At 51.4% G+C, this 10,207-nt stretch overlaps 1 pseudogene; it reads left to right on the top strand.

Annotated features, from left to right (window-relative positions):
• The first annotated feature begins 2,300 nt into the window (after positions 1–2,300).
• Positions 2,301–2,419, top strand: LOC147725582 (5S ribosomal RNA; annotated as a pseudogene).
• Positions 2,420–10,207: the final 7,788 nt, after the last annotated feature.

Here is a 10,207-nt window from a genome sequence, read left to right as displayed (position 1 = left end):
TTGGGGAAGATGCACCCATCGTGTGAATGTGTTTCTTGTACTCCTGGGCTCAAGCTGCTCCCCTGTTTTGGTCTGCGTTGGGCTGGCTCTTCATAATCTGTTTCCGCCTGAAATCTGCAGAGTTTGTGCCACTGGAGGTTCTTGCCTCGTGCCTGGCTTTGGTATTCCGCCTGGAATGGCGCTCTATCTTCATTCCACGAGTTGTGGACGTGTACGCTGGCGGCTCTAGGCTATCGTTAGGTAGCTCAGTTGTAGAGCGCGACGTGCTGGAGCCTTGCCTGGGGCGGCGAGGCGAAGGATCTGTAGGCACACAGCGTGTGAGGCCGATTTCCCAGCTTCTATGCTGAGAGACGCAAGGTCGATCCATCACAGGGGTACAAATATATAATAAACGGGGGCGGGCTCGGTCCTACCTCATATGTCGGCGGGTCCTCGGGGGCTCTGCTGTCCGGGTCCGGGTGCTCCCCTCCTGCTGGCCTGGGTCTCGGTTTCGCGGCGCTGGACGCTGCCGCCTCCCTTCGTGAATTTTGGCCCCTACGGGCCGCGGCGGTTTGCCGCGCTGGAGTTGGCTCCGAGCGCCTCCCGCCTCTCGGGGCGGGGTTTGGTTGCCACCAGGTGCGACGGATGATTTCCTTCATCGGTCTTGCGCTGCATTCTCCTGCTGGCGCAGCGATTTGGACGCAGCGTGCACAGCGCGTCTGTCTCCTTCTCGGAGGGTCCGGGTTCGATCCTCGGTGAGGGCATTTTCATTTTTGTGGTGTTTTGGTTTTCATTTCCCATTTCAAAAATGTTTTTTGTGTCGACCCAGAAGTGCCTGGCGCGCTCTATTGGTGCGCGGTACAACGTGGGGACAGATCCCTTATTTCTGTATTCCCTTTCTGGCGCCCTGGGGGCCCGTGTTTTCCTCATGTGGGGAGGTGGGCTGTGTAGTCGGTCCTGGACTCGCCCTGGGCCGTCAGGTTGCGCCGGACTCAAGTGAGTTTGTTCTGCTGGGTGGCTGTGCCTTCTGGTCTCCTCAGGGAGGCGGGGGTTTCCTTCTGTCGCCGTCTGCGGGGTCTCCCTGTTTTACGGCGCTATCCCTTCTGGGGGTCCTTGCGCGGCGGGGTGCCCTGCCCCCTCCTCGCCTCGTCTCCCTCTCGGTGGCCCCAGTGGGGGAGTGTGGCCCAATGGTTGGAGCAGCAGACCCTGGGGCTGTGGTCGGGCCCGGGTCCTGAGTTCGGTTCCCCCCCTCGGCGGGTCTTGGGGTCGGATTTGTCCACGGACCTGGTATTTCTCGCCTCGGTGCCTATTCCACTCATGGAGTCCCAATCTGCGGCTCTGGGCAATAGCTTGCTTTTTCTCCACAACGGCCCCCACAATGCATCGGATGCCTGGCCTCCACCTTGGGGGTGTCCAGGAGTGGTCGTCTCGGGGGGGGGAAAGCCGGGATGGGTTCCACAGCGGCATTCGTACATGCACCTTGAGGCCCTTGCGGGTGTGTAGTGCGCTATTCTGGTATCAATTTACGCTGCAGAGTAGTTTAACACTGGGAGGTCACGCAAATTCGTGATTCGTTCCATGTTATTTTCACTGGGTGCGTTCTCTATGCATGTCTCCGGACTCCCTCTCTGCGTCAGTGGTGATGGGCGTTGTGGAGGTGGGTTGGTCACCTTTCCTGCTCTGGTGGCCGCGAGGCTGGCTCGGCCGTCTGGTCTGGCTGCGTCCTTGTCGGCGGTGACTGAGTTTTCTACGGGTGGCCTGTTCTGGCTGTCTCCTGTCCTTTCATTTTGGGGCCCGCTCCCCTGGGCGCGGCCTACCTTCGGTCTCCTCGTCCGCCTGTGGGTGTGGGCGTCCCGCCCTTGCATGGGTGGGGCCCTTCGGCCATTCCTCCCTGATTACGGGGTGTCGGTCTTCACGAGGTGCGTTCAGGTTTGGCTTCCGGGCCCGTGTTTCGGCTATTCCCGGTCTTGTACTGGTGCTGCCGCTCCCTTTTTTCGACCCTAGATCCTGGCTTCGGCCATCTCACTCCAGGGGGTTCCCTGGGGGGTGGGGGGCTGTCGCCTCCGTTACGTCCCGTCTTGGGCCGTGGCTGTCACGGTTCTTGGGCTCTTCTGGCTTGCTGGCCGGTGTCTGGTCTTGCTGGTCTTGCAGACTTTCTGCGGGGTCCCTCCTTCTCGACGGGTTAGGGTGCCTACTCCTTCCCTTGTCTACACTGAAGATTTTTCTGGGACCATGGGTTGGCCTGTGAGGCCGGCCTGCGAGTGGGGGTTCCCACTCTCGGTTGCGGGTCCTTCCGTTGGGCTTGCCTTCTGGCCCGTGGGGCCTATGGCGATGCCGCCCTGACAGCACCTGATCTCGTCTGATTTCAGAAATTAAGCGAGGTCGGGCCTGGTTAGTACCTGGATGGGAGACTGCCTGGGGAAACCAGGTGCTGTAGGCTATGGGAACTGTGCTCCTGGCCCGCCTGGTGGATCTTCTTCGCCAGGAGGGGGTCTTGGTGTTCCCTGTCTGGTCGTGTGATACGTCTCGGCCTCGTCTTTTTCATGGGTGAGGCTTCACGTCAGGCGGTGTCTCCCCTCCGTCGGCTCCCTGCTCTTATTTATTTATTTATTTATTTATGCATTTTTATATAGCGCGGACTTTACCCGAAGGCGTCAGAGCGCTTCACATTAGGAACAGAAATGAAACATAATGAGAAACATTACAAAAGAGCAGATTACTAAAACATACGTTACTTACATAAGGTAATAGTGACAATTGTGAGCAAACAAAAAAACATGAGGTAGTAAAAAGTGTGAGCAACCAAAAAAACATGAGGTAGTAAAGGTAATAGTGACAATTGTGAGCAAACAAAATACTTGAGGTAGTAAAAATTGTGAACAACCAAAAATACATGAGGTAGTCAAAAGTGCACAAGAGGAAAAGTGACAAGTGTGCAGTTATAAGAGAAAACAGAGTATAATTTGAGGTATAATACTGCAATAAGTGCTGGCACAAGAACAGGCGTTACGTAGGCAAGGTGGCACTTGTGCAAGTATCAAAGGAAAAAACAAGTGAGAGGTAGCAACCGTGTGTTACATGGGCAAAGTGTTGTGTGCATGTTACAAAAGGGCACCAAACACAAGTACATGGAGAATACTGCAAAAAGGCAGACACTCCCACCACAGGAAAACACTGGGAAGGCACTTCCATGGTCATGGAAAGTAGAAAATATCAGTAGTGGGGAGTCTTCCTCCAAATAGCAAGAGGACGTGAATTACTTTTGGAGGTGTCTCTGGAGGAGGAGAACTTTGAGGTCCCTTTTGAAGGCCTGGGAGGAGGCGGTGGTCCGGAGCTCAGGCGGAAACGAGTTCCAGATTCTCACTGCGTTGCCTGAAAAGGATTGGGCCATTGTTCTTTCCTTCTTGAAAGTGGGAGGTTCAAGCAGTAGATTCTCAGCATTGCGTGAAGGTCTAGAGCCTCCAGAGAGTTTCAGTTTATTCGCCAGGTAGCGGGGAGAGGAGGAGTGCAAGGCTTTGTGGGTGATACAAGCGGTCTTGTAGATAGCTCTAGGCTCGAAGGGAAGCCAGCGGAGGGTGGATAACATCGGTGTGATGTGATCGCTTCTTTTGGCACCATAGATGAAACGAGCTGCTGAATGGAAGACAGACTTAAGTGGAGACAGGTGAGATTTGGGGAGGCCAGTAAGAAGAGAATTGCAGTAGTCTAGTCTGGAGAGGACCAGCGATTGCACCAGGGTTATAAGGTCCTGCTCCGGGAAGAAGCGACGGATTCCCCAAAGAAGGCGCAGTTGGTAGCGAGCAGATTTTGCAATAGAATTGATGTGGGGAGTTAGATTGAGTTTTTTGTCTAGAATGACACCAAGAGATTTTGCGCTGTCGACAATGATGGGTTTGTTGTTTAGTAGATTCATCTGATCCATCCATGATTGAACCGGGGGAGGAGAGAGTGAGGAGGAGAAGAGGAGGAATTCAGTTTTGGAGGGATTCAGAATCAATTGATGAGATGACATCCAGTTTTGAATGGAGTCAAGAGTAGATCTTAGGATGGAGAGATCATGAGTGGAGGCAACCTTGAGGTAGAGTTGAGTGTCATCAGCATAGAGATGATAGTGAATCCCGGATTTGCTTAGGAGGTTTCCCAGTGGTTCTAAGTAGAGATTGAACAGTGTGGGTGCAAGTATAGAGCCTTGGGGAACACCTTGACCCACCGCCACAGGAGAAGAAAGACTGTTCGCTATTTTGATCATTTGAGATCTGTCAGAGAGGAAGGATGCAAACCATTTAAGCACAGTGCCCTCCATGCCCATTCTCTGTTGAAGAATATTGAGGAGGGTGTTGTGATTAACAGTGTCGAAGGCTGCGGAGAGGTCAAGGAGAATTAGCAGACAGGACCCCCCTGAGTCGAGTATCCCCAGCGCATCATCAACCACTTGCAGTAGGGCTGTTTCAGTGCTGCAGTTTTGGATGAAGCCGGACTGACAATTGTCAAGAAGATCATTGTCCTTGATATGACGAGAGAGTTGTTTGGCTACACATCTTTCCGTGATCTTTGCAAGAAAGGGAAGGTTAGTGATGGGGCGGAAGTTGTTGAGGTCATTCGCATCAGCAGTGGGCTTTTTCAGCAGAGGGGTAACCTGCCCAGTTTTGAAGGGGACAGGAAGGGAGCCTTGCCAGAGGGAGAGGTTGATCAGAGTGGTCCAATAGGAGAGGGAATGGGTATAGAAGTCAAAGGCAATGGCACTGGGGATAGGGTCAAGAGAATGGTTGGAGGGCTTTGTTTCGCGTATGCACTTGAGAAGGGCATCTTCAGATATGGGGTCAAAGCTCTGCCAAATGGCTAAGGATTTGCGCTCCTCTGGAGGTGTAGGATGAGCAACCTGATCCACAAGTGATTTCACCTTTCCATCGAAGAAAGTAGCGAAATCCGCTGCTCTATGTGCAGTGATCCCTTCGGTTCCCGTCTCGGGCTTGTCCTCCTTCGGGGGTCGTGTGCCTGGACCCGGTCCTCCCCTCTGGTTCGTTCAGGGGGGGGCGTCCTTTGGCGCCGGGTCGTTTTGGGGTCGTTGGGATCTCCTGCAGTCCCGCAGCTCCTCGTGCTTCGGGAGTTGCTGGCAGTCATCCTGGCCTGCCGTCTTTTGCACCTGTGCTTCATGGTCCCCATGTCTTGGTCGGGTCAGTCGCCCTGGGGGTGTGGAGCGGTGTTAGCCTTCAGAGGGGGTGCTGGGTTCGCTCCTTTTGTTACATACTCGGGGGTTGTTCTCTTGGGCGGAGTCGTCAGTCCTGTCCCTTCGGGCGGTCTTTCCCCCGGGGTCCGACTGTGTGGAGGCGGATCGACTGAGTCGGATCTTTCCTTCGTTGCCTTGTCTCGCCCTGACCCCGGTGGTGTTTCGGCGCCTGGTGCCGCAACTCGGTCCGCCTCCGGTGGATCGGTTCCCGGACGGGGACTCGGCCCTCCTGCCCAGGTTCTGCTCTCTCCCCCCGGGTCCGGGGGTGTGGCGGGTGGATGCCCTGTCATTCGCTTGCCCTTTTGGTCTGCTGTACGCGTTTCCCCTGTTCCCACTGATAGCACGGGTCCTCTGCTAGATTCGCTTGGGCAGAGCCGGGGTGCTTCTGGTGGTTCCCGGCTGGGTCCGCCGCCCCTGGTATCCTCTCCTTTGCGAGCTGGCGGTTCAGGCCTACTGGCCGATCCCGGATCTTCCCGTTCCGTTGTTGGGACCCCCGCTCCCGGAGTCGGGGTTGAGCCGGCTCGATCTGCAGGCCTGGCTCCATCTGCAGGCCTGGTTCTTGAGCGGATGACGCTGCTTGCTCGGGGTTGTTCTTCTGGGGTTGTGGTTTTGCTGCTGGACTCCCGCAGGTCTTCCACATTCTCTTCCTGTGCCCGACACTGGGCTTCTTTCTCGCGTTGGTGCGGTCGGCTTGGTGCTGACCCCGCCGCCGTGGACCCCTTGCGGGTCTTGGATTTCCCGGCTGTGGGGTTTTCCTTGGGCTTGGCCCCTTCTTCCCAGAGTGCCCTGTGGGCGGCCTTGCGGGCCTTCCGCAGTCCGGTTTTCGACGGGCTGGATTCCCTGGGGGCTCGCTTGGCTCCGGAGTTGTTTTCTCCATCACCCTCGGACGCTCTGCCTGTCTCCCCCTTGGGTTCTCCCTCTCGTTCTGCGAGCACTTCAGGGTCCGCCCTGTGTGCCCCTGGCCTCGGGGGCTTTGCGGTTCCTCACCTTTACGGTGGTTTTTTTCCGGTTGGCTGTGGTGTCTGCTGGGCGATTGGGCGTTCGGGGGTCGTTCCTCTGCTCCCCTCCTTCTTGCGGGTTTTGCCGGACAGGTTGTTTCTCCGGCATGTACCCCTTTTGCTTCCCAGGGTTCCTTCCCTGGTGTTCGGGTCTCGGGAGGTGTCATTACCTTCTTTTCCTCCCGTCGCGGTTCCTTCCGTGTCCTTGCTGGTTGTCCGGCGTGCTGTTTTGGTACACAGGCTATCATCCTTTCCTATGCTTCGCTGGGTTCGGTGGTTCCGGCGGGGGTCCAGGGTCGGTCCACGGGGAGTGTCTCTGTGTCCTGGGCCCCCTTCAAGGGTGTCTCCACTGTGGAGATTTGTCGGGCGTCGACGTGGTCGTCCCCCCACTTGTTCATGGAACTCTATCGCATTGTCTTGGGGGGTACTGTCCCTGGGGACTTCGCTGGGGCCGTTCTGAGTGCAGGAGCTGCGGCTCCTTTGTTGGCCCATTCTTTTCTTTATGTCTTGATTCAGGTTTCCTGTGATCCCTGTTTTCTTTTCATTATTCTGATTCAACCTTGTGTTGGTTTCTCTGCATCACCGTGTGGTGTTGTTCTTATGGTGGTCAATGAAGCCTTGTTGGCTTGGGTATTTGCTCACTTTGTAAGTCATGTGGCGAGGAAGACTAGCGAGGAGGTAATGCCCCGGTTACTTACCGGTAATCTTCATTACTCCGAGTATAGTCTTCCTCGCCACATGAGTTCCCTCCCCCCCTCCCTGTCTGGCTATCGGCTTCATTGTTTGCTTGGTAGTTCAGGCTGTTGGTTGGGCCGGTCCGCCTCTTATAGAGGTCAGGTGGGACTGGTCGGCCATGTTGGGAGGGGGTGGGAGGCTTTTTTTGCTTTGGAGGGTTCTGTCGTGGAGCTGATGCTCACTTTGTAAGTCATGTGGCGAGGAAGACTATACTCGGAGTAATGAAGATTACCGGTAAGTAACCGGGGCATTACTTCCCCCCAGTACTCCCTTGACATCACTCAAGACTGAAAAGCTAGTGCATATATTTCATAGTCTCAACAGGCGAAGTGCTGAAAATGGTTCTCATATAATGAGGGCGAGGATTGGCAGCACAAAGGGGCGGAGTCGCATGTGGCAGAGTCAAGAGGAGTAGCAAGGCAGTAGCTATAACATTAAAGTACCCCCCACTTTGAAATGAAAGCTCTGATGTCACAAAGCAAGTGAAGCAAGTGAGCCGACTGCTCCCTAGAAGAGCTCCCCATCTCTTCCATCCAAGCATCTATCTATTCATCCTTTCACCTTTCCATCCACCCTCTGATATCCACTATTTAACCTTTCCAATTTTACTTGCATAAACTTTTTCATCCATCATTCCATCTTTTTTTCATTCAATTCATCCATCCATCCACTCTGCCATCCGCCTAGCAACTGTGCCATCCATTGATCGATCCATCCATCCTCTGCTCTGCCATCCTTTCACCTACCCATCCGTGTATCCATCCATTTCTCCACTCTGCCAACCTTTCATCTGTCCATCCACCTATCCATCCCTTTACTCTTCCATCCTTTCGCCTGTCCATCCACTGATCAATTCACTCATCCATCCATCCCTTTACTCTGTTATCTTTTCACTTGTCCACCCACCTATCCATTCAATCACTCATCCATCCATTTGTCTTTCCATTCGTCCATTCACTCATTCTTTCAACCATCCATCCACTAATTCTTTCACCTATTCCTCAGCCTCTCATTATTTCACCTCTCTATTCACCTATCAATCCACTATGTCACCCATTCAATTGCCTATCCACCCATACATTCACTCATCCTTCCACCCATTCATCCATCCTTTTACTTCACCATCCTTTCACCTGTCTGTCCACTTATCAAGCCACTCATTCTTTCACCCATTCATCCATCTACCCCAAAATTCATCCTCCTACTCATTCATCCTCCCACTCATTCATCCCCCCCTCCCTCCTTCCTAGCTTTCCCCCTTCCTTCCATCCAGTGTTCCTTCCTTCTTTCTCTTTACTCATCTTTCGTTCCTCCTGGCTCCTGCTTCCCCTTATACTGACTCTGTAGTCCTTCATAGAGTTAATTATGAGGTTCATAAAGAGCCCCACCCCAGGTGTAGCTGCCAACGGGAGGGGAGGGGGGAGTGTTTATGACGCACCTGATTCGTTGAAAGGTTTGAGAAGGGATACAGAAGAACCTTGCAATCAAAGCATAATATGTGATGTCCACGGTTGCAAAGCCACGTGTAAGTAGGCTCTTCCTGTTTAGACTCAATGCGCCATATAAAATAGTCCTGGCTGCTCTTCGCCTCCTGTTGCTAAGAGATGTGTCAGGTGCCATTGGGTTATCACGGCTCATAATTGAACGTTAAAAGCATCAGTATCTCAGTAGCTGATACTCACTCTTTTCACCCATGAGTGAGCAGTGAGTTTGTCAATAAACAGTCGGAGAGCTGCTGTCCAAACCTCTGGAGCCGTCATGTGTAGTAGCTTGTGATAACATCTGTTTCCAAAACAACTTTTACAAAAACGTGTTTTCAAAAACATATTTTACAATGACATAGTTTCCCCTTAACATGTTAGTCAAATTAAATAACTGCATTGTAGGGAACAAAAACGACATTTAGCTGAAAAATATGCATTTAAATGAAAGCATATCTTCAAAAATGTAAATGTATTACAAATAAATGTAGTAACTTGGGTCCAGACTGAAGGTAGCTTTTAAGTAGATTTATTAGCACAAGTTACATGTAGGAGGTACAATGTCCATAGGCCCCATAAGCTAGTACAAAGCCCTTACAAAGCCCCACCAGGAGCGCCTGGCTAGGTGCTCAGCCCAAGACCAACTGTGATGAATCAGGTCATAACATTCTAAATGACATCACATTTACAGAGTTCCACTGGTGGAGTAGAGGGGGACATGTAAACATATTTATTAAGATATTACATATCCTCCTTTCTTAAAAAAAACACAAAGAAAGAAACTTAGGTAAGAAAATGACACACCACAGAAAAGCAAAGAGTGTGCAGAACCAGAAGTAAAAATGTACAAAAGAGAATCAAAGAGAGCTGAAGAACCAGCAGTAAAAGTAAAGACAATAGAAGAGAGATGAGGAAGCATACTAAATACAAATAGAGATTCCATATTAGATCCCATTATAGACATATTACTCATCCTCCTCTCTAAACACGAAAAAGAAAGGAAAGTTAAAGAATAGGCAGGAAAACCATCAATGGCAGTTCATTTCACACCTACTGGCCAGGTAAGCTAGAAAAGGACAGCACAGATCAGGAGAAAACAAATAGACTGAGAAGGAAAAGAGTAAACTCACTCAACCTTCACTATCACATACAAGAAGAATAAAATACACAAGAAAAATTCAAACTGGGCTAAAGTGGAAAACACAAAACAAGTATAATGAACAAAACGCCCAGAGTAACTTAACCCATGCATTACGGCGACTGAGACCATACACCCATTAAGGGTAAAATTTTACTTATAGTTAGTCAAGGGGGAAATCCCTGGAGTCGACTAATCCACTAATCACTATTGGCCTTTCCTGTTGGAGAAGGAAAGGTCACAATATGCCATTGGTATTGGATTAGTCGACTCCAGGGATTTCACCCTTGACTAACTGTCTTCCTACCCTGTTCCCTGGTGAAAGTGGGGTACCCTCTCCTTTTTGAAACTAAAATTTTACTTATGCATGGGTATCCTCGAATGGAGGAAAACAATGTGCACAGATACAAAATTAAACTAAACCCACACTAAACATCAGAAGAAAGATAAGATGTGCACAATAGTGAGGGCATTAAACAAGCAAACTGAAATGCATATAATAATGAAAGACCCAACAAACAAACCTTTAGGAAAGGTCAATAATTATGCATAGTAAACAGAACACCCAGTGAAGAGGTCTACGTTGTGCACTGTAATGACAGGACTCAACATCCTTTCGTGATACCCTTTGCGGAGTAAACAAAACAAT

This window comes from Lissotriton vulgaris, chromosome 3_2 (genome assembly GCF_964263255.1).
Source record: "Lissotriton vulgaris chromosome 3_2, aLisVul1.2, whole genome shotgun sequence".
In the NCBI taxonomy this organism is placed as follows: domain Eukaryota; kingdom Metazoa; phylum Chordata; class Amphibia; order Caudata; family Salamandridae; genus Lissotriton; species Lissotriton vulgaris.
The sequence above is the reverse complement of the archived record's forward strand: the minus strand, read 5'-3'. Positions and strand labels throughout refer to the sequence as shown.